Source organism: Topomyia yanbarensis, chromosome 3, assembly GCF_030247195.1.
Source record: "Topomyia yanbarensis strain Yona2022 chromosome 3, ASM3024719v1, whole genome shotgun sequence".
In the NCBI taxonomy this organism is placed as follows: Eukaryota; Metazoa; Arthropoda; class Insecta; order Diptera; family Culicidae; genus Topomyia; species Topomyia yanbarensis.
This window is the reverse complement of record NC_080672.1, coordinates 80,991,880-81,017,567: the sequence shown is the minus strand read 5'-3', so window position 1 is coordinate 81,017,567 and position 25,688 is coordinate 80,991,880. Positions and strand designations below refer to the sequence as shown.

At 38.9% G+C, this 25,688-nt stretch overlaps 1 protein-coding gene and 1 pseudogene across 2 annotated transcripts in view; one reads left to right on the top strand and one right to left on the bottom strand.

The window, feature by feature from the left end:
• LOC131692498 (dnaJ homolog subfamily B member 6) overlaps nucleotides 1-16,108 on the bottom strand; it is a 407,140-nt gene extending 391,032 nt beyond the window's left edge. Inside the window, exon 1 of one of the 2 annotated variants that reach the window (XM_058979580.1) lies at nucleotides 15,953-16,108. The gene's annotated coding sequence lies outside the window, so the exon portion shown is untranslated. The remainder of the gene's footprint in view (nucleotides 1-15,952) is intronic. The other variant, XM_058979583.1, reaches the window with a different exon arrangement.
• Nucleotides 914-24,113, top strand: LOC131687024 (dnaJ homolog subfamily B member 6-B-like; annotated as a pseudogene).
• Nucleotides 24,114-25,688: the final 1,575 nt, after the last annotated feature.

Sequence of the window (25,688 nt, the reverse complement as noted above, 5' to 3'; positions counted from 1 at the left end):
TTATTTAATCTAAGTATAATTGTGAATTTCCCGGGCCCCGTGGTGGTGGAGGAACGCTATGTGGGAAGCTGAGCTGCAAGAAACCGGGTGGTGGATAATGCTTAGTCGCGATAGCAACTAATTGTGATTCGCGACCCGAACCAGTAGCGGGGGCTGACTGCCGGTGTGGTAGGACAAGGTAGTATGCCCTACACGTTCTAGGCCTAAATACCAGCCTCCTGTCAAGGATGGCATCTCTGTACAGCCAGCATCACTGCCATGAAAATGAAAACAATAATTTTGGATTGAGTCATTATAAGTTGTATTTGGTTACTACGTGTCGATTTTCGATGCTTGAATATTGCGCATATCGTCGAATATAATCCTTTGTTTAGGGCTTTATAGCTATAGGTCGCTGTCAAACTCCATATGCTGGTATAGGGTTGCCAGGAGGCTGCTAAATACCACATGCCCTAAAGCAGCCCTGACAAGGCGAGCCAGTGCCGCCTTTAAATAAGCGCTTAGCCCAAATCTCTCTCTCCTCCCGTGATCCTTCAGCGTTACTGCAAGGTTGGCGCAGGCCTAGCTAGCCGTCCATAAAAAGAGCATGCCCAGGAAGTTTAACAAGAAATTTCGGATGGACAATATTGGCACAGACGTACGCAACGGAAACGGACAAGAGACTGAAAACTTGGGACATGGAACTGCAGGTCGCTTAACTTTATCAGGAGCAATCGCATACTTGCCGTTATAGTGAAAGACCGCAAGTTCGACATTGTGGCGCTGCAGGAGGTGTGTACGGTGCGGGTCTTTCGCGGGAACCACACCATCTACCAGAGCTTCGGCAATACACACGAGCTGGGAACAGCTTTTATGGTGGTGGGGGAGATGCACAAGCGTGTGATGGTGGCCGGTCAGCGACAGAATGTGCAGGATGAGGATCAAGGGCCGGTTCTTCAACATCAGCATAATTAACGTGCATAGTCCCCACCTCGGAAGTAGCGATGACGACAAGGACGAATTCTACGCGCAGCTGGAGCGTGAATACGATTGCTGCCTAAGACATGATGTCAAAATCGTCATCGGCGACCTTAATGCTCAGGTTGGCCAGGAGGTGGAATACAGACCAGTAATTGGAAGGTTCAGCGCCCACCAGCAGACGAACGAGAACAGCTTAAGACTAATCGATTTCGCCACCTCAAAGAACATGGCCATAACGAGCACCTTCTTCCAGCACCGCCTCCTGCACCGATGCACCTGGAGATCACCACAACAAACAGAGACGCAAATTGATCATGTTCTTATTGATGGACGGCACTTCTCGGACATTATCGACGTAAGGACCTATCGGGGCGCTAACATCGACTCGGACCACTATCTGGTGATGGTTAAACTGCGTCCAAAACTATCCGTAGTGAACAGTGTAAGATACTGGCGCCCGTCGCGGTATAACATGGACCGACTGAGGGAAACCAACGTCGCTACAATGTACGCGCAGCATCTTGAAGCAGTGCTGCCACCGGAGGAGGAGCTCATCGATGCTCCCTTTGAGGACTGCTGGACCAGGACTAAAGCAGCCATAAGCAGCACTGCGGAGAGCGTCCTGGGATACGTACAGAGGAGTGGACGGAACGATTGGTTCGATGGCGAGTGCCAAGAGATATTGGACGAGAAGAATGCAGCACGCGCAGCGACGTTGCTTCGTGGAGTCATATCGACGGAAGCGAAAACAGCAGACTCGTCTTTTTCAGGACAAAAAGCGCCGCCTGGAAGAGTCTGAGAGAGATGAGATGGAGCTACTGTATCGCTCTCAGGAAACGCGGGCGTTGTTCAAGAAACTGAATGACTCTCGCAACGGTTTTGTGCTGCGGGCCAAAATGTGTAGAGAGAAAGAAGGTGGCATCTTGACGGACGAACGTGAGGAGGTCGAAAGGTGGAGGCAGTAGTACAATGAACATCTGAATGGCGCGCAGGCGGACAATCGGGCGTTTGAGGAGGACGATTATGTCAGTGTCGCAGCCGACGGGGATGTACCGGCGCCCACTATGAATGAGGTTAACGAGGCTAGTCAACAGCTCAAGAACAACAACGCAGCTGGTAAGGATGGTCTAGGAGCGGAACTCTTCAAGGTAGGTCCGGAGAAACTGACGGAAAGCATGCACCGAATAATCGAAAGAATTTGGGACAGAGAACAGCTACCGGAGGAGTGGAAGGAAGGGTTCATCACCCCGATATACAAGAAAGGCGACAAATTGGACTGTGAAAACTACAGAGCGATCACAGTGACAAATGCCGCTTACAGTCCGGATTCTGTTCCGGCGCCTATCACCGCTGGTAAATGGATTTGTCGGGAGTTATCAGGCCGGTTACATCAACGGCAGATCAACAAACGACCAAATGTTTACTATACGGCGAATCCTCCAAAAATGCCGTGAATACCAGGTCCCGACACATCACCTGTTCATCGACTTTAAAGCCGCATATAACACGGTGGACCGTGTAGAGCTATGGAAAATGATGGACGAGAACGGCTTTCCTGAGAAGCTGACAAAACTGATTAAGACTACGATGGATGGTCTAAGGTGTGTCAAAATTTCGGGCGGTCTCTCGGGTCCGTTTGAAACACGCAGGGGACTAAGACAAGGCGATGGGTTGTCCTGCCTGCTGTTAATGCGAAGAGCGGGGTTCAACATGCGGAGCACGATTTTCACGAGGTCCGGACAGTTCGTATGCTTCGCTGACGACGTGGACATAGTCGGTAGAAACAAGCACCCGACTGAAGCGCGAAGCAGCACGAGTAGGACTGAAGATAAATGTGTCTAAGACGAAGTACATGCTGGCTGGCGGAACCGATCGCGATAGGGCACGCTTGGGCAGTAGTATTACGATCGACGGCGACGAGTTCGAGGTGGTTGACGAGTTCATCTATCTAGGTTCATTGGTGACTGCGAACAATAACACCAGCCGGGAGATCAGAAGGCCTATTATCTCTGAAAGTCGTGCTTACTATGGGCTCCACAAAACTTTTGAGAACCAGGAAGCTTCACCACCACACGAAATGCGCCATGTACAACACACTGATTAGACCGGTGGTTCTCTACGGGCACGAAACGTGGATAATGCTCGAGGAGGATCTGCAAGCACTCGAAGTCTTCGAAAGAAGGGTGCTGAGAACGATCTTTGGTGGTGTGCAGGAGGATGGCGTGTAGAGGAGAAGGATGAACCACGACCTTGCGCGACTCTATGGTGAACTAAGTATCCGGAAAGTAGCTCAAGCTCGAAGGGAAAGTAGTTCAAGCTGGAAGGGAAGGGTGTTGTGAGGATGGCGGACAACAACCCCAAGTTGGTTTTCACCTCCAATATAATATAGGTACCAGAGTCGAAAAATGTTTTTTTCGTTTACCAAAATCTGACGAAAATGACGAGCGAGCGATGCTACTTTCTAAACCACTAAAACATTACGAAACCGAAAATGAGACAACGGCCTACGACAAAGCATGCGGGTAAATTCAATTTCATTATTTCCTCCACACATTCGTTTTCGCTTCGAAATTGAGAGCGACATTAGTCTCTTCGATATTGCACATAGCGCTGGGCAAACGAAAAGAAACTAGTAACGATATTTATTTGTAGTTGTTCGATTCGGGAGAACTACAAGCTGACGATGATATTGGACGACTGAAGCGCTATTGGTGTGCATATTTCCTGTGTTTGCGGCGTTCTAGTTGCATTTTATGATGCACATTGCTATAATTTCATTTAATGAAAATTAAAATAAAAATCAAAATTACTGATTTGAAATTAAAACGAGATTGAATTTTCGTATTGTCATAGGAAAACGAAAGTCACTACTTCTGCTACTCGCTTCCATAGAATCGAAAGAAGAAGGGGCGTTGGCTTTATTGTTTTGCTTTGTGTGAATTTAGTAACGAAGGAGGCAGCGAAAAGACGAAGGTGAATTCAGTGAATTTCATCGTTCATTGAATGGGTATGAGAATTTTAGGCCCTGATAGGTACACGACGAACACACCGAACCAACTTACGTATTGATGGGCATATTGAAACAAAAAATGGATTTTGCTAATTTCGTATATTGTACGAATGCTTTCGGCTACGAACGTCGTTCAGTAAGTCCTTAGAAAATTCGAAAGATAGCGCTCGTAGAGTCGATAGTTTTTTGTGTAGCGCTATCGACAGGAAAGCTGTCAAAATTTCAGCTTGATCAACAGCGTAGGTCAATTTCTATCGTTGATTAAAGTCAACAACATTTGTTTGTTCATAATAATGGGGAAAAGCGAGTTTAGGGCTGCCATCAAACATCTCCATTTGGAAGGCTTAAACCGAGAGATTGCCCTTCCCGTGATCATTCTTAGGGATAGATCGTTCTAACATCAAATTATGGTCTTTGTCGCTGTTGTGCTATCTTATGACAAGCGCCATTTTGCACATTTCGAGAAAAACGATTTTTAAAGTTTGAAATTGAATATCTTGAAACTTATAAATGGTAGAAACAATTCATAGAAGCCAATTGATGCTTCTATCTATTCTGTATCAGTTTCTAAAATATTACGAAAATCGATTGTACACATTGAGAGTTTTTATTAAAAATGTAAACAAAAGTCGCACTAAAACGTGTCATTGATGACAAAATTTGTATGCCGTGTCATAATTGTACATGGAAAATTTTCTATGCAAATCAAGCATCAATTATTAACTTTTATTGATATCTTCGGCTCTCTTGCATCTAGAAACAATCGGTGAGATGTATTTTAAAGGAAAATAGTCCAGGAATCTAGAAAAATGGTATTTTTTGATTACAGTGTTGCCAAACATGCAATATTTTTAATTTAAAACTAAAAATGCATTTTTCTTGCAATACGTATATTTTTATATTGAAAATTATTATGCCATTGGGTTCCTCAAAAAATTTTACATATAAAAACATCCAAAACTTCTATATAACTAGAGCTAATCCCAAAATACAGTGATTTGAAGCAAAAAAACTGATAATTTCTCATCACTTTTCTCGTTATACATCAATAACTAAGCAGAATTTCAAAATTCTGAAAACGCCATTTTGTAGATAATTTTCAGTTTAGTAATGTGGCATATCTAACTCAGTTTATCCCAAAAGTGCGTTTGTCATAAGATAGCACAACAGCGACGTCTTGTCAAACTTTAAATGACGTAAAGCGTAAAGCGAGAGTTTTGGTTTTACGATTGGCAAGATCGACAATGCGTAAATACTGCTTCACTTCCAAAAAAAAAAAAAGATTATGAAAACGAAATTAATTCAAACAATGTTTTGAATATGGAAACTATAGCTTTCAGCCTTTTTGAGGTTTTCAAGTCGTTTGGCACCAATAATATTATCGCACCCACATGCATCCACCTTATGCAGATTATCTTGAATCTGTTTTGCGTTTGTCAAAGCTGCGACTCTTTGTATTCTTATGCTGATACGCTCTTCTTCCCTTTATGGCAGACCTTGGCTTAAACCCGAAAGAAATCAAAGCCGAGTTAGATGAAGTTCATGGCACATACGCACCAGTGTTTGCGACGGCTTTCAATTGGGTGAATGAATTTAAACGTGGCCGTTCATCCAGAAAAGATGAACATCGTTCAGGACGCCCAGTTGAGGTATCTACTCCTGAAATGATCGATAAAATCCACGATATGATTTTGAACGATCGGTGAATCAAAGTGCGGGAATTAGTTGAGGCCACAGGTATATCACAAGTTACAGTCGCAAGATGGGTGCCGCGTTTGCTCTTAAAGGAGAATAAGCGCAATCGTGTAGTTAACTCCGAGGTAATGTTGACGCTCTTTCATTGCAATCCTGCCGAATTTCTTCATCCATGTGTTACTGTGGATGAAACCTGGATACACCACTACACTCCAGAAATGAAGCGACAGTCACCACAGTGGATTTTTAAGGGTGATGGGGTTCCGAAGAAGACAAAAACTGTACCATCGGCCGGCAAAGTGATGACCACGGTCTTTTGGGATTCGCAGGGCATCATTTTCATAGACTACCTGGAAAAAGGAAAAATAATAACAGGAGCGTCGTTATTGCAACGATTGAACGAGGAAATCGAAGAGAAACGCCCTCAGCTGAAGGAGAACAAAATTCTCTTGCATCAGGACAGTGCGCGTGTGCACACCTACGCTGTTTTATGGCCAAAATTCGACGTCAACATTTCATAAGGCATTATATACAATATGCTCATGTTGAGAAAATGGCGTCTGAAAAATTACCTCGTACTTTATATTCCCATTTATGAACAGGAGCTTGATTTAAGGAACAAACAACTCAATGCCGTGTTAAATTAACCTATTTTTCCGAATAATATACCAGATTTTATTAAAAAATTGTATTTTGAACGATTTTTGCAGATAAATGTTTTGGTCCCTTTTGAAATATCGTACTGGTTTTGTGCCCTCTCCTATAATCCTTTTTCGGCGAGACGTTAGCTTATAGTGCGTGCGGGTGAGCCCTTTTGTTTACAGCAAATGATTATGTGACGTTTATTTTGATCCCTTTCTTGGTGTTGCGATGTTTTTGTTCCCTTTTCAAGTATAGTCTTTTTCATTAAAAAAAGGGCCCATAAACAAATTTTTCCGTTTTGTTGTTTGGTGCTTATGAGCCGTTAATTTTTGAGGGGAAGTGAAAGGGAACATAAGCAAAACAAGTTATTTTGCTTATGTGCCTTTTCGATAATCTATTATTTCGCCAACAGCCAGGCTTTAGAATCAGCTTATTTAAGATGTGTATAAAGCTTTGTTAGTGTCCTTTTGAAGTAAGTATTAACCGGAATTGTTTACGTTTTGTTTATCGGCCCATTTTAAATGTTCTCGTCGAATTGTGAAATTGAAAATGCAATTGTTGCAGCATCTGATTCACCAGATTTGGCCCCGAGTGACTATTTTTTCCCCAATTTGAAGAAATGGCTTGGCGGACGACGGTGCACTTCCAACGAGGTCATTGCTCAAAGGAATGAGTATTTTGCAGAACTTCCAAAATCCTATTATTGGACAGGATAAAATTTAGGAGGAAACGGTTAGAAAAGTGTTTAGAATTGAAAGGAGATTATACTGAGAACAGTGATGTCCCTATCCTCTGTGCAGTAAAGAGAAATTGAAATTACTCCCCACACTCTGCCAAGCAAAACGAGAGCGCTTCTCTTTCGTTCATATACACCACCGTATTTGATATGTGTAAGCGCACGTTGATGGCAGAGGTAAATTTTCATACACCCAACACTGGAACGATCTAGAGTGTGGAGAAGAGCTCTTGAAATTCTCTGTGGCGCGCTCAGATAAATTCGCCACCGCGCGCGCCCCAGAGTCGCTGTGGTGTATTCACTGGCGTGTGATCTTTGGTTTGTTTTCGTCTTACAAGCGGCATTGCGGGTGAGATTGATTTAATTTGCACAGGTTGTTGCGTTGTGTTGTGTGGATGGCGATGGCTTATTTTAAGCTTATATGATTTTCTACTGAAGATTTCATAGTTGCTTAGTAAAGCTTACGAGTTTATAGAGTGTTGTTACACTACCATGGGAAACCTGAAGTATTCGAGCCTTGGGGCAAACAAGAAAAACGTTTTACGTATCAATGTATCGGCTGGTATAAACTAAGTTTTATATAATGATCTGTAGTATCAGATTAATCGTATAACAGATTTAAGACGGGATTTGTTCATCCACAACGGCCTATTTTTTGTTCGACTGAATAACTCAATGGTAAGTTAACTTATTTTGATTGCGAATTTGGCGACGCCAAAAAGTAAAGTGATCCATTACAAGTAATGTCCTGAATCGCGAAAACAATAAATAAATATTCAAATTTTTCGCAACGATTCTTATGTATACCTCGAGTATACTGAAAACTTTAACCGTGTTTTTCTCGAAATAATTTTTTTTGATCTGGCCGAAAATGTAACTCAAATAAATGATTTTTGATCAGCCTAAAATTTTTACAGCATGTTAAGATTATTTTCTCCAGCGATGTACGTGGGATTTAATTTTTTCATTGCATAATTTTTAATAAGCAAATTTTGTGTCGATTTTTAACACATTTTCAGCGTTTTTCGGCTAAAAAATGTGCCATTTCGCGAAAAGTCAAGACATAGAAAATCGTACGTACGCTGCTTGCTGTCGTTCTAAGAAGTTTAAAAAGCTTTGGTTTTTGGCTCTGGATCAAAAATTACGGGACATAGAGTTCCGGCCGTGGACCCCTTCCAAAAAAAACTCCCCGACGGGAAAGTGCTGCACAGACGCCATCTTGTGACGAAATTACTCGAATAAATCATTTTTTTTTGCAATAAAGTAATGTTATATATCTCATGAACCCTGTGGAAGTCGCGCTTATGGCCCACTAAACGAGCAGCCGCTGATGCTTTAAGACGGGTTCGCTAGATTTTCAGAGCAGCGTGCACTGCGGGAAAGTTAAACAAGATCTCGATTCATCTCATTATTGCGCCAAGATAAATTCCCGAAATATGCCTATTTTTCGTGCTCTATAGTGGTGTAACCCCTCAATAATTAGTTCTGGAATCTTTTGAGGGAATTTTTCTTCTGTGCCATCTTTTAAATAAATTAGCTGGTTTTCTCTCGAATTTCCATGCGATGGAATAATAAGAGAGAGAATTAAAATTAAAACCTAACATGTTCGGATACGAGTATAGCAAAAAAGTTCAAAATGGCAAATCCATCATCTTTGCAGTACATACTAAATTGTTCCAAAGAACGTTTCTCTGTTTACCGTGATTTTATAATTTGTAAAACTTATAATATTAAGTTTATGTATCAGAGGAGGTTTATGACCTCACCGAATAAAAATCTTCTTGTGTAAACCTTGAACCTATAGTTGATTTCGTAACGTGAGGATGTGCTTTTGTTTTCATTTCGATCCGAAAAAGAATACGATCTACGTTTATCCCAAAAATTAACGTAAACTTCGTATTCTATACATATATTAATCAATTCACCTGTAAGTATCCATGCATACACTTCGAATGTAAGTATCCATGCATACCCTTCCGTGATTTTTATTCTTAGTCCAATTAGGCGATTCAAATTTTCTGATAAACAGAAATAGGATATGATTCATGATGAAATAAGTTTTTATGGATATTTAGTAATATTATATCAGACAATACTAATTATCCTCAACATATTCCATTTTCTTCTCAAAATTTATCAATTTCGAATGCTCTAGTAATGCTAACAAAGTAAATACATAATAGTTCTGCACTTTAGGTGTGAGTCGCATTTTACTCATGCTTGGGTCAGTAAAAGCCAATTTGGCTTTTACGCTTTTTTGGCTATTGTCGCGCGACGTAGCGATACAAAAAAATATTTCGTTCTAATTCTAATAAAATTTTTTTTGAAAATCTACACTTGTACTGCATTACAACGATAGCATTAGTTAGACTAATAATATAGTGCAATAAAAGCAGAATGTTGAAAGTTGTTCTACATGTCTTATGAACTGCCCTTGAATTTTAATTGCAAATATGGGAAATCGTTCAACGTATCTTTGGTATGTGTGCAAAGAACTAGAATATTTGAGTGAAAATTCTGCTAAAAAATCGATGAAAAGTTCTATGGGCGATGTCAATATATTAAACGAAAGCATTTAATCCTAAAAAGTATAAAAAATGTTAAGATTGTTTATTAACCAATTTATGTATGTGACATTTCTTGTACCATTACCACTACCATGTATCATTAATGTAGCCATTGCTAATTACGGCTCCTATGTGACATGCAACTATAGATACATTAGTTCAACTATATATAACTTTCATACTCGGTCATACAAACAACGGGTTGTTAAGAACCGGCCACCATACCAGAATTTGCTTTTTTCCATTTATATATATTTTGACAACATACCATTCAAGCACCATTTTAAATCTTTCCCATTTCAATTTTGTCGATTGATGATTTTTTTTTACACGATGGCTTCTGAAGAAAGCTTCGTTGACACTAAAGTAGCCTGACGCTTTCTCCCATTGAGCTATCGCCGTAATATTATGGAGCGTAGTTTTTTATATCATGTTAATCTGCAGGTTTTTGGAATCTTTGGAAATCCCTCGGAAATCCCCTGTTCGAAGATCGTGCAAGATGTTTTCATAAGGCGAACTTTTTTCTATATTTTCGTTGATATAAAAGTTCGCAAGCGATCTTTTCTTCTTCCGATATTTGCTTGAACCGAATAATGTTCCCAAACATCGACACTCTTGAAGTTCACTGACGATTTTTTCCGTAGCGATATTTTATATCAGTAAACTTTTTATTAGAAAATCGGCGATGAAAAGATTCTGTTGTGAACATTGATATTTTGATATTTTCCCAACACTGGTTCCTAGTACCTTTTTGATAAAACACCTCATTCAAGAAAGTTATAATGAGGAATAATTTATCACACAAAAATCGCTTGTTTAAACTTGAGGAAACACCTTACTTGTTACTTGAAAGTACGAAAATTTCATAGAGATTGAGAGATTCCGACAGATACTACCAGATACCTAATACTTTGTTTTGCTGGTGATATTATGTGCAATGAATCCGTGCATTATAATTACGGTCTAAAATACTAACTGACGCAAAAATCTAGAATACGTATAATAAACATTGTTACTGCTGACCCATTTATAACATCCTTTTATGGAACACAAGATTCATTATTCATTTAAAATAAGCGTGAACACTAGTGGCCTTTTTTCTTGACCTCGAAACTGAGCCAATTTATTTCGCTCATTGACGCGCAGAATCCCGTTCCTAGCTCCCATGCTCTTGAAACATTCGCTTTCGCCTGCTGTTTAAACGATTTCCACGCAAAATAATAGACAAATAAACAAATGAATAACGGGTGTACGCTCAATTGTGATGTTGTATGTAAATTAATTATCGTCACAAGCGTATACCTAATTTTACTGAATATGTCAAGCCTGTCGATGAAATCTAAGATTTCGTTTTAAACTTGTAGGATTAAGTTATAATAAAACTATTAATACTTATAACACGAGTTTGCATATCAGGTGCCTCTGGTCATTATAAAACTCTCTATACGATGATACGTAAAAAGTTTTCCCAATTTGCTCCGAGGACCGAGTACTTTTAGTTTTTTAAAGTGGTAGGTAGTGTAACAATACTTTATAAACTCGTTCGCTTTACCAAGCAACTTGTATGAAATCTTCAGTAGAAAATAATATAAGCTTGAAATAAGCCACCACCATCCACACAACACAACGCAACAACCTGTGCAAATCAAATCAATCTCACTCGCAATGCCGCTTGTAAGACGAAAACAAACCAAAGATCACACGCCAGTGAAACCACGCCAGTGAATACACCACAGCGACTTTTGGGCGCGCGCGGTGGTGACTTTATCTGAGCGCGCCACAGAGAATTTAAAGAGCAAGAGAGCACGGTTATCTCGCACCCAACTACCTCAACACCAGCGCACACTTGAAATCGCTCCGAAAGAAAGAGCGTTCTGCTTTTTTCTGTTGTGTGTGATCATTGTATCCTCTGTGTAGGCATCACACTTACGCGCCAGTGCATCACTAGGGTGAAATGCCATCACTGACTGAGAAATATTTTTTTTCAAGTGTTTTTCCATCTTTTTCTAAGGACTCACTTAACGGCCCTCGTAACATTATTGGTATACATTTCGATCCCTATTAATTCAAAAACTTTGTCTCAATTACATGTATTCGTATATTTTACGAAAGTTGATTTTATGAAACCTATTTGTGGCAGATTTACGGATATAGTCTTTCAGTGTACAATCTTAATAGACAGTTTGTTCTCGAACAGCGGGTACGCTTATTTTCAAAATCTAGTACCGCAATATAATAAGCTCGAACGCTTGGTCGAATGCTATACACAATGCCGCAATTTAGTCGAAAAGATTTCACAAAATTTCGAATTAAGACACACGAATCGAGATGTGGAATGCCACCCCAGGTATTGACGAGACTCGATGAAAGTGTTGTGATCGACGATGAAACCTACGCGTCGCGAAAGTCGAGTTCAAACAAACCGTAGGACTCTAATTCTGCAAGGCTTCTGCTCGCAGCAATATTCCTAGCAGATTCAAGTTTGTTTTCGTGGATGAGTGCGCGAAACAAAGTATAATCTGAAAAGGAATCTGTTCCTGTGACAAGAAAGCTTGCGTTTTTTTTGCGACGGATGCTACTGTGAATTAAGACGTATACCAAAAGGGAGTGCCCCAATACACAGACTTTAACAATCATTAAGCTCCATAGTTTTGTTTTATCGTTACAGCAAGGACTTGCTACAATGGTACGGCACAATAAGTCCAATTCATCTAGAAAGAGCTGAGCCAAACAATTGTCCCCAGTTTCATCCAATAGGAATGGAGTCAATGATAATGAGTCTGAAGATGTGCACCTGCCGATTAGCAACATCAACTGAAAGGTACGAGAATTTCTTCGGAATGACGATTGATTTGATTCATTTATTTCGTGCAATAAATTCATACGAAAGCTTTTTGGTTGAAAGGACAAAAACGCATTTGAAAAATCCCCATTTATAAAAGATACACCCTTACTATTTAAATATTGAAGGAAAAATAATTTACTAAACGAACACTCCCAAATGTTTAAAGTGTTAACCATTAAAGCATTTTATATTGTTATCGATTTTATATCAGAACATAAGCGTTTCCATCTACGACTCATTTTTCCCTCAAAGCTTACCACCTACACCCCCGGTATAAACCGGTACCATAAATCATGCCCATAAAACATATGGTCCAGCCCATGCACAACCACTTTAGATTGCAATTTCTTCGGTGCTGCTGAATGCAATATACGGTGCATGTTCTATGGTGATGGAAGACCATCGTTTGTTCAAACAGTGCGCTGTTCAATGCATTCATCCTGCTGCCCTGGTGTACGAAGCAGCTGGTATATATGCTGAATATGTAAATTCATTAGCTTTGTATGCCCCCGCCTTTCACACATCTTGTCAGCAGTGTTTGATCGCGCTGCAACTTGTGTCAAACGTTTTTCGTTCCTTATGGAGCAGACCCTTCTCCCCATGAATAGTAGTTATTAAGCCACGTAAACGCTGGATCGCTGCTTTTCTCTTGAAACGTTTCCAACCTATCCGGCCCGCAGCTAGTAGTTCATAGTCATCTAGCTGCTCCGCTGACCTACGTTCCCATTCGTCAGCGACAACGAGAAAAGGTGGATCCACATAAAACCGATTGAAAGAAAAGCGCATCGCATAGATGGAGAGGTGGGCGTCGGTGGTAAAACAATCCGTAAACGTCGCGTTTTTATTTTCTAACTATAGCCGATGTTGATACATAGGAGCCTTCAAGACGATGCATCCGGCGACGGCCCCTGACATGGATCTGCGTGATACTTGGGCCGAAGTTGTGATGAAGAGCAAGTGTGAACAATAATTAATGTACAAAAGCAAGCAGCTTTCGACGCTCTCGGGTGGAAATGCCATAATGACTCGTCATTGTGATCGACACTCTGGGCACGACCCGGAGAAAGCGTTTTTCCCATAAGTGTGCACTTATCAGAGGTACACGTACAAGCTCCACATATATAGACAGAAGCGCATATTTTGAGCACCCACTGACTATAAAGCCAATCATATTCACACCACCACCGGAGGCTGTCTATTCGGCAGCGTTCCTTTCATCTCGCTTTAGATGTTGCTATGTACGTACGGGTAGCGAAGAATATGATGGGAGAAAATAATGCATGATTGATTACCGATGGTGGCACCTCTGGACCACCGGTGGCCTTGATGCGAATGGATGCACGAAGAAGTGATTAGTTTTGCACGTGTCTTGTCGATAAAAAGCTCGCGGGAGGAGAAAAACATTATGCTTAGTTATAACTTGTACTGTATTTTATTTTTTTATGGCTTAGATTGCTATTAGCTCGAAATATTTTGCAATCATCGTGAAAATAAATAAAACACACAGTCATCCAAGCGCTCCAGAAACATAATTAAACATAGTACGTATTTAGATCTAATCTGATTGTGCAGAGATGAGGCACTGGCCTCAAACAAGAAGTTATATGGGGATTTTTGGTAATGTCCAACGGAAAACCAATCGAAATATTAATGAGCGAAACGGGAGCAATTTTGTAAAAAATAATATCGCCGCGGAAGCAGGGTATGAACTTGCCACCTTTGGGTCTTCGGCCCGGTACAATGACCTTTAAGTTAACACTGAACTATGGCATTTCTGAAGCAAACACCTCAATTCAGTTTACCAATTTTCCCAAAAATCGTCATCCAAATGACAGGGTTGGGAGGCAAATGGTTAATGTGACTTTTTTCATTGTCCCACAAAAACGAGCTTGGTTTAGTAACCTAAAACGTGCCTGACGACCTATTGTTTTGACGTTCAATAGTGCATATACTTCTCTCCTGGTAGATCAATTTCAATAGTGTTACCACATTACATAGGTGGTGCAACGAAAAATAATAAATCTTCCAAGTAGCTAATAAAAATTCCATCCCAGATTCCCAAGAATGGACATAGCGACCATTAAACCCATTAATCGGTAAGCATGTCGCTGTTCAAAACCCATGCAGAGGAGCGCCCCACCGCGGCAGGGAGGAAATATCACACTGTGCAAAGGCCCGCCCGAAACCGGCCAGCCATCGTTTCGGCCCGGTCGGTTTCGAATTCTTGCATTGCTTTCACTCTTATCCATGGACACAATATCACCTGCACTAAACGGGGGAACGGATGGAGAGAGAGAGAGAGAGAGAGAGAGAGAGAGAGAGAGAGAGAGAGAGAGACGCTTCACCTATAACCGTCTAGCTAACAATCCAAAGTTCATTGAAAAGGCATTCCGGCTAGTTAATTATGACATTTTTTAAAGTTATTACTTATTAACCATGTGGAGGCGCTCCTCGGACAGCCCGAAGTCGCTATGGATCACACACGCAAAATAGTGTGCACAAACGGAAAGTTCAATAGTTCTTCGGCGAACAATTTATCAACATAATTGACCGTACATCTCTGGTTCCAGTCACTTTGTAAGCATCGGATACGAGTGTGAGTCCTAGTATCTAGCGACCATAGGATAAAAGGCGACTCGTCGATGTCTAGGGAGTTGCAAAAAGTGGACCAATAACCAATCGTACGTGCATGGTTTTTAAAATGTCACGATCGGGGCCAGTTTGAACCAGAGGACTAAGAGCTTAGTAGAAAGAAGGGAGAATAATGAGTCGTTTACACGTTCTGTTACTGCCGTTTAACGCATAATTGTCCCATGCATGACCCATATAACCAGTTTTTTACGCTCTTCTGTTTTAAATGAACGTTGATCAAATGTTATAAATTTCTGAGTTTCCAAATAAATATTCTAGATATTATACAGTAATCGTATCTAGTTAGGTTGTACAATATTTGCTCACTAGCATTTTAATAGACAGCCTAACTAGTTACGGCTGAACATGAAAAAATTTAATAAATGCATTTCCACTCAAAATAATAGATAAAATATAATTCATTCTCATCGCAAGCTTACTCTCAATTTTGTACTGTAAAATCAATGAATTTGCTAGCTGCTGAATTTAGCGGTGCAGTAGAGAACATCAGACTTAATTTAATATTTTGCTTTTCAATGTTCAATTTTCTTATTTTTTCACCTAATTTATATTAGAAGTAGAAAAACTAAAAAAATTCTGATCATTTCAAAGATCGACACCCTGTCCTCATAGCAAAACAACGAAGCCTACTCGTGTTAGTGAGCATGGCCATATAGATCGCAAAAATTACGAAGGCGGGAGGCCGGGCACTGTGTCAGTATTGGTTTACTTTGCAGGAATGGGTAACTCGATGCTTTTGTTCTTGATCCCATCATAGAACGTTGCGTAAAAATCGCATCCGTTTTTCTCGTAGCTATCAGTGAACGGTACAAAATCGTTTCTGAAAATTCTGATACTCCACTTACCGGTATCCACTTGTCGATGCAAATTTCTCGCAGCAATCGAAGAAATAACAATGCACACAAAATAATCACACTCGCGACTTTAGCACACCTTCATACACGATACAGAAAAACGAACGAGAGAAAAAAGATTACGTTTTGTCTCAACACAGCCGCTCGCATATGTAAAATCCTACCGTCAGAACAAAACACATACCTACACAAGGAAAACCGAATGAGCGAAAAGGCTCAGCACTCATGAGTGGTGAGAAGTGAGTACAGAAATCTCCACAAAACAAAGGGTACCAAAAATGAAAATATAAAGAGGTGTTCACATTCGTTCGCGTGTGACTGCTGCGGTTTGTCGCCCATGTATTTGTGTTGATAAAGTGTATTATTTTGAATCAAAAATAATACAGGTGACATCAAAACTTGGCTAAATATTTGAAAGGAATGATGTAATAATTGAAATGGCCTGTCAAAAATATTTGCAACAATAAACATACAAGTTAAAATAAATACTAATGCTTTTGAAACTATAGCAGGCACTTTGTTTTTTTTTTTTTTCAATTTCTTTGTTCTAATTAAATGACAAAACCCTTGCTTGAAGTTACAAAGCTGCCTAGTATGTTTAACCGGAAAATGATCCGGAATGCTGGCTGTTTCTAGTTCATATTCCGGCTCCAGTGGTACAACCGATTGTAATCAGAAAGCATTACTGCTAGTTCCTGTGGGAAAATGAAAAATATTAGGCTTAGGATCGATATAGTTCGTTTTGTAAGAAGCTGAGACGGAATTAGCTACTCTATCTCTATATGTATAATTCACATACTTACCGAAAATGTAATAACAGTTGGTGACAAATGAATTTCTACTGCAGAAATCTGTTTCATTTCGAAAGCGCTAATAAAAAATTCTTCACTAGAAGCCATTTTGAAATTGTAAGTGAAAAAGAACAACGCAACGAAACATTGTTTTGAATCTACATAAAAATAATTTATTTCAAATATATAAATAGTAGTATCGACAAAGAATTTCAATTGATATAAGTTATTCTATTTGTTATGACTACCAGTATATACTTTTAAATTCAATCAGGTTTGAACAACTGAAAAGAAACTTGTTTCTTTTTCTTTCCAACAATGACAAATATTTGTTTTAAATTAAGATCTAGGTAGAATCAATTTTCTTTTTGCGCTTTGAAGTAATTGTTTGATTTTTCAGTTTAACTACGACATATTTTCTTGCGTGTACGAAAAACACTAGCGCCGCCACACCAACCTATCCCAACTATCCGTCAAATCGATTCCGGAACCGGTTCGAAATCCTGGATGGATTCAGCATGGAATCTAGCTTAAAGAAAACAACCGATTCCGACTCTATCGGTTGACGCATTTGAGCTGGAATTCATGCTGGAAGTCCGAATCGGTTCCGAACTAGTTTGACTAGGTAGAGGAGTAACCGCTGTCAATTCTGTCGCACTCAGCCACAAAAAAACATGACGACAGTAGCGCACCTGGTTTAGATATCCAAACTACCTTCGAAACCGTTAGAGATTTTACACAAGTTGAATGCTGAAGATGGACGTCTGTTCTTTGTGCCATTATTTTTCGCAGAACAGTTACAAAAAAAGGGGGAAAAATACCCATTCATGAAAATCGCGCCTGAATTAAAAATACTGTCAATAGAATTATTTCTGAATTTAAAAACAAAAAATAACATTCATTTCACATCATAATCTCATAAAAATATAGCAATCTAGATAGACATCCCATTCTAAAACTACTTAACAAAACAAAACCGCCAACTGGATATATTTTTGATGGCAGGATCTTTTGGCTGCAAAAAAAATGCCGAACTAGCGCATACTTGCAACATCCTCAGTATTCTAAATAGCCGTTGTTTTCGGAGCATTGCCGAAATGTTCCGTTTCCGACACGGACTCCGATGCACGCCAATAATTTGAATGTTCCGCTACGATCCTTAGTTTGCAGGTTAACTCGCTTGAAATAATTCTTAAGAATTTTTCACCCATTATTATCAATATACCCAATGGCATTACCTCATCGAGTAGTTGTGAAATGGATAAAAAGAACTCATTGTTAGAAACAAAAACAACCATTTTTTGGCAACTCGAATAACTTCCGAAAATGAGCTATTTGAATACAAAAAAGGGGAATTTTTTTTTTACTGTGCAGTCGTGATTCGCTACACGCTCATTTAAAACTACTCAAAATTTGAGTTGCTAATACTCAATTTCAAAAACTGGGGCGATCTGTCAAAATATGAGTTTCCACTCTTGAGTAACAACTAAATTTTCAATCTGTTGGGTGAAAAAAAACTTTGTTAAAGTTCATATGGTGGGACGCCAACTACGCAATGTTAAAAAAACCGATCTAGCAGTGCAAGAATCGGGGAGGACACAATCAGAATCTGAAAGGAAAGTTTCGACAAGTTTGTTGATGTTTTGAAATAACATTCCTTCAATTTTTTGGTTGCTCCTGCCCGTAGTAGCGGTTCCGGTTCACAGCGAGAAAAGATCTCGAAATAGATTTTTGGGCATCGCCATAACACCATAAGATTCAGGTTAGTGAAGTTTTAAACAGTGATAAGTTTATTTGTTAATGTTATTAGATATACAAAATGGTGATTTTCCGTATTTGGCCTTTGAGTAAAAAGTACTCAAATTTGACATCTTTATCACGAACTCAAAACTTAGTAAAATAGAAGAACTCATCTTTTGACTACGTGCACTTTTTATGCAATTGAGTGGCTGGCTACTCACTTTTGAGTTATTTTTAATGAGCGTGTAATTGGTCACTCTTTAACTGGACCGCTTTTTAAAGCTACACACTTAAAATCCATTACCTACCAGTAGGTAATTTTAATTTGCTGTCCTTATTTCACTGCCGGAAAACAAGAAAAAGGGAATGATTTTTTTACTCAAAATTAATGGGATGAAATTTAGTCGGCTTTGGGGAATATCTCATTATTTTTGGGTAAATTTGGACTCCCTCTCTTTCGTTTTTCGTTGGAGGAAGTAGGATGCACAGATTTAAAATTACCTACTGCTAGGTAATGCAAGTTTTCTGTGTACTGTACAAAAGAGATTATAACTACTAGAGGTCGCTGTTAACACTGAAAATCTGTCATCTCGCGTTTGACACATGTTGCCTCTGGTACACACATGTCAAAGTAATGGGATACAATATGTTAGAGCGAGACCCCATGTTTCAGTCAGTGAATACATGGAGACAGTAGTGCTTTGCTCCCAATAGTAGTTATAATCTCTTTTTACTGCACACCTCGGGGATTTAATGACGAGATTTTGTTCCTCAGCCATTTCAAATGGGAGATGGATTTTCGATTTTCCGTGACGGAAAAAAGTCTACACAGAAAAATAAACATTCCCGAAGTGTAAACCCAATACTGGAAAATGTCACGGATTTTAAAATTCTCCACACCAAAAATCCGGACGGAAACAATTCAAATGATGTTTTTATTACGTTAAAAATTTGTGCTGTTCTGAAATAACTGGGATTGTTTTAGAAGCAGCAGAAGTTTTATTTTGGCAGCTTGGAGAGATAACGGTGGAAAATTTTTCATGATAAAAATTAAGCCGGACTTTGAGCGATGGAATGGTGTTTCGACAAACGGAAAAAAACGTTGGATTCTTCCAATTGTTTAATCTTAACAATCTATCTTGGTCTCAGAGTGCTAAGGGTTAGGTCCGTTTGATTTTTCGGTACAAGCGGCGGATGTCGGACCGGCGAGGGAAACGGTATTTTTCTTCACATTGCAATTAACGTAGAACAGTACAGGTGGGTTCATCCATTGTCCTACATGCGCTCCGGGGTGTCCTGTGTAGTATCCTGTACACGGTAGTTTTACCTACACGCAGAAAAATGTATTGTAGATATAACAATATTCTGGTTCAAATTCAATAATAATTATTATTATCTCACGGCTAATAATATTCAACAATTGATTCAATTCATAATATTGTTATTTCTACAATAAATTCTGGTTTTGACGTTTCTGTATTTAAATCACGTTATCGGTTGAATTAACAATAAAATTGTTGAAACGATCGACACTGTGTTATTACTCGAATGATGTGAACACGATTAGTTCAATAATATTCTGTTGTTGAAGCAACAAATAATACAGTAAACAATTACCATTGAAATGTTTGTTTCTTTTAAATAAAAATAAAACAATTTTTAGGGTTTAATTTTTATTAATAATAGCACGTTTTAAAAACTTACTTATTCATTTGCCAAACAACTTCCAACATTTCAGGGTTGTTCTGAAAGTTAGAAAGGTGATGTTACTGTCAATATATTTAAATTATTTTAATATTGACACTTACCCAGAGAATATCTGTCCTGTATGCTGTGACTGCGCTGTGAAGTCTGCGGAAACGGAAATTTTACATAGTAAAGAAATTGTGAGGGTTTTACTTTGCTTTTCTTACTTACATAAATAAAAGAAAAATATGTACGGAGCATAGAATACACACAAAAAATACACAATACACGCTGATTTGGTACTATGCAAGACTTACATAAAATACAATTTGATTGAAGTAAAAATAATATTGTTAGTTCAACAATAAAAAAATGTGCGTTTAAAATTCCACGAGTTTTGAATCAATAATAGAGTTACGATTCAAATCAAAAATCATTTTTGTTGGTTTAAGCATTTGAAATTTCGCTGCGTGTAGGTTATCAGCAGCAACCAGGAAGTCGAAATCTCGCAGCGGTTTTGCGTATGCTAAAGTGAAGTAGAGTGCGTTAAGTTATAACAAATATCGGTTAACAATGGTAGACTATTACAAACTGCCGGATGTGACCTGAACCGCCTCCGATGTGGAAATCAAAAAGGAAAACAAAAAACTAGCGCTACAATGGCACTCAGATAAAAATCAAAACAATCCAGCAGAATCGAATCGGCGATTTAAGGAGATCCCCGAAGCATATGAGGCGCTATCAGATGAGAAACAAAAAATTAAAGGGTTGTGTACAGGACACGACCACGGTGACATTAAAAATGTAGTTTTTTTTAAGAGCGTGCAAATGAATTTTATCTATCACACATATCGACTCACGTTCTTGTTCACTCGCCTGTTTTCATATGTTACAATTTCCTATATACCCTCCCCATCAAAACATAATTTATTGAAGGTCTTTTAACGGTAATCTATTAATTAATCAAGTATCTCACTAGGTGATTGGCATTATTTGGCTGATCCATCTAGTAAAAATAGGCTGGTCTGTCCAGAAAATATATTCAAAAGAAAAGTTCCATATTGAGAGCTGTGATGAGGAAGCCCACGCTCGCCAACGGAAATATACAGATTCTCCATGAAATATGAAATTTCATTTTCCATTTAAATTTTCAATAATGTACTAATGAACTTAAGTAAACAATCTTAAGTTTAAGTATTTCTTGATCGATTAGTGGTGGAAAAAATGAAATAATTTGATAAATTACATTGTTATGCAACGTTCGCACTACCAGTTAAAACAGGTTTTTATGCTATCTTGGTGACATTTTTCTTGTTGCTAATTATTAAAACGTGTTATAACTCTGTAGTGTAATCATTGTATTATTAAACCAATTCTGCAGCGTTTTATGTTATATAGGTGTTTTATGTGGTAATAGGACTGACATAATTATATCTTCAGTACAGCGGTTTGTTTCATAATTTAAAACAGATTTATTTTTAAATTTAAATAAGTATACCCAACCGTTCTATTTGTTGTACACTTTAAAACGCAATTAGAATTGTGTTTTAAATACATAGGGTAGGACAGATATTCTGACTGGATAAACTGGGAAAACAATTTTAAGTCCAGTAACGCTTAAGACATGGCTTGAATTTGAATCGAAAAAGAACACCTGCTGAAACTGCTGCTGGAACGGTAAGTTCTGTTTTAAAATTTTCCGTTGTGTGCAGTACGAAAGAAAAGTGTTTGAAATTAGAAAACAAAAAGTTCTGCTGGAAATGTGATTGTTTCCGACGCAGATTTTTCACGCAGGGGATACAGGCCGTGTAAATGAAAACCGCGTAAATTAAAAAAAAAACGCGTTAATGAAAACCGCGTAAATTTCAAAATCCGCGTAAAAAAAAACCTGAGTGTATTCTCCTATATAAAAAACTACGCTGCTTAACAGTGCAATAACTACAGAAGCACGTTGTCAGATGCCTTACTGACAAAAAAACATATAACCGAAATATGAAACATGAAAACCAATAGGCTCTTTACCCTACGCAGCTACAAACATGGATTAACAAGTTACAACGCACACGCATGCATAAAAATAAATATATTTTTTTCAAACGCAACACTCTTAAGGCTCAAGTTACCTTTATTAAGCATGTGTTAGAATTGAACGCTTGGTAGTGTGCGTCGGAAAATTTGTGTTCAGCTTTGCCACCAGATTATCCTTTTAAACCTTTTTAAAATTCTAAAAGAAGAATATCAGTCGATTTATTAGATCATCACGATTCAATTCATTCAAAATACCTGTTGGAAAAACCATCGGCTTAGCTGGATGGTGCTTTTGAAAAAGTGCCTGTGGTTTTTTCATTGCGCAGTTGTGTTGCGTACCCCAGCTCGGTGTGGTAGTGTGACAAAAATCACAGCCACTTTTTCAAAAGCACCATCCAGCTAAGCCGATGGTTTTTCCAGCAGGTATTTTGCATGAATTGAATCGTGATGATCTAATAAATCGACTGATATTCTTCTTTTAGAGCTTTGAAAAGGTTTAAATGGATAATCTGGTGGCAAAGCTTATCACAATTTTTCTTACGCATACTACCAAGCCTTGAGGTAACTTGAGCCTTAAGCAGCACAAACCGTATTGAATTAAATCCAAACCACCCCGCCCACCCACTTTGCAAATCATTCTGTGACACCGTGCTGGTACCCGAAAAATCCGCACACGGCCACCGCTGCCGAAAATGCATAGCGTCTACCGCTTATTGTAGTGCCCAGACGCTGCAGCCATGATCTTACCCGTTCGACATAAGAACAAAAACTGATTCGAACGGGTACGCGTCACCTCTATTTATAAACTAACCGTATATGGTTTAGTCACTTAGGTGCGAGTGTGTGCAAATGCCAACGTTGCCGAAAATCGATAGCGCTTATTGCATCGCCCGGAGACGATGTTGTTCGTATGGGATAAGAGCAACAACTGATTTAAACGGACATGCGTTGCTTCTATTTATGACTTTTCGTGTGTGATTGAGCCACTAACCTACCCTCTAATGACGGCTGTGTCTGAGAAATCTGCCTCACGAATGGTAATTTTCCCGTTTTTCGTGAACTTTTTAATTTTACCAATTTTCAAAAGTCTACTTTTATTGGGGAGATATTAAATTATTACCAATATTTAAGTTAGGTGTTTCTGAATCGGTTGGTGTATGAATGATTAAAATCCTTCTAGTAATATCGGAGTTATAAGCGTGCAAACCTTACATAGTTTCGTTACATGGGAGATAGTTTAGATTTTAGAATGACACCTAGCCCCAGATAGTGGAGTAAGACATTTTTAATGTCAAAAACGACTAGTACGGCAAGGAGGGTCTGATGGCCAACGGTTCCGAGCGGTACCACCATAACACACGGCACTGGCGGTACAATGGCGGTGGTATCAACGACGAGTTTGATATCTTTGACGGATTCCCGTTTACGTTCCGCAACTCAGAGGAGGTGTTTAGGAAGTTCTTCGGTGGCTAACCGTTTGAGGAGTTTTTCAGGGTAACTTACCACCATAATGGGCATCGGTCGAATGAAATCAGCAATGGACCGCAACTTTCACACACGCAGAACGTAATCAGATCGCCGTTTACGCCACCCTTCGTGAGCTTCAACCTGGATCCAATGGCGCACCGAGGTGGCGGTGGCGGTTTCACCTCGACATCGGAGTTTAGCGTCGGCAGTGGTCCGATGAAGCGGACGTCCAACTCGACAAAAAAATTAATTTACTTATTGCTAATACTTGACTACCATGAAAAATCATTCATGCAAGGTAAATAAATAAACAAAGCGATCATCACATACTAAAACGTCCAAATTTTCTGCTTCTTAACACCGGTGCTAAGAAGTGTCCGAACATTAGAAAAACTTTTCTCTCAAAAAATATTTTTCCGACCAATTCTTCAGTGATTTAGCAGGGTAGGTAACATTCAAGTATAATCTGGCAGATTTTACATTTTATTTACCTTTGAATCGATAAAAAGTGATGCGCACTGTTTGGAACCGAGGATAATCGATAACGCAAAGGTTAACTTTCCGGTTGATCGGCAACGACTAAAGGCTAGTTTACAGTTATTATAACGTGTCACGGGATTTGAGTCGCTGTGTATTTTAAATGCAGCTCGGGATTTCAAATTCCATGACGGGAAATGAGTCTCCTTAAAATGAGTTTTCCCCCCTTCCCAACCGCGGGAAACATCACGGGATTTTAAAACTCTCCACAAAGAAATCCGGCCGGGAACAATTTCAACACAAATTGTTTCCGACGTGGAAAATAGTATTTTTATAAGGTTTGCAATTTGCCGCACGTTTGATACTGTTTGTATTTTTAAGAAGGAGCAGAGTTATGGTTTGACAGTTTGGAGAGATCTCGACGGGAAATTTTCCCTGATCAAATCCCGTGACCCATTTCTCGAACTGTAAACTAAACTTAAGGACATTCGTAGCGTATACGTTTAGCTTATCAGGGGGAAACAGTAATAGAAATAAAAAGATCCGTTTCACCGATGGTATTCCCGGTCGGAAGTGATTGAAATTGTTGCTCAGAACTCAATATATCTCCGTGAATCCATACTAGTGCGCTATCGAAGCAACGGACAAGTGTAAAGTATGTTGATTTTCTCTCAAAGAGCATCGAAAGTATTCACTCAAGCGAAAAATAATGTTTTTGACAGGTATATAGCGGACCCTACACGAGTAGAAATATTGACAATAAAGCAATTATTGAGCAATATATTGATCGTGTAAGCACATTATGAAAATATTGATTCTGTAGAATTCAAATGGGATTGACGGATTGAAGCAGTCTTGTCAATATTTCGATTGACAATATTCTTGTCTCGTGTAGGGTCCGCTTATGAATGAATTATTTTAGCATCATTTAGAAATGTAGTGTGTTGATAGTTTAAATGATAAAAAATGTTGAAGGCTGGTTAAAATTTGCTGGCACAGGCTTTTTTCTGCAAAATATTTGTAATCTGCAAAAGATCTGCAGCGAAATTGCAAAATCTGCAGATTTACTAATATATATGCAGATTTAGCATCCTTTTACTATTCCCCACAGGTGATTCATCCAAATGGTGTAAAAATACGGGGAAACAAGGCAAGATACCTATTCAGAATATGGGGTTAAATGAGCAGTTCGCACTATTTTTGATTTTTTCAATAGTTAGAGGTACCAGATCATCGCGGCAATATGCATCAACATTCAATTATTTTTTATACTTAAAAAACAAGACGAAATGTGGTTGGCACTAGGTCAAAAAGGTTTAAATGGCAATTTTTCAAAAATTCTCGCTATGTCTTATATTTTTTGTTAATTATGACTTGCTCTGCTCGCCCAAATTATGGTATCAGCTTAGAGCCCCAAAAAATCAATAAAACGTATTTTTGGAAAATTGGCGGTTATACGACTTTGAATATCCACCCTTCAAATATTAGCACCTTTCAATTCTAACATCTTGAAATAAAACCACAGTTGATTGAATTTG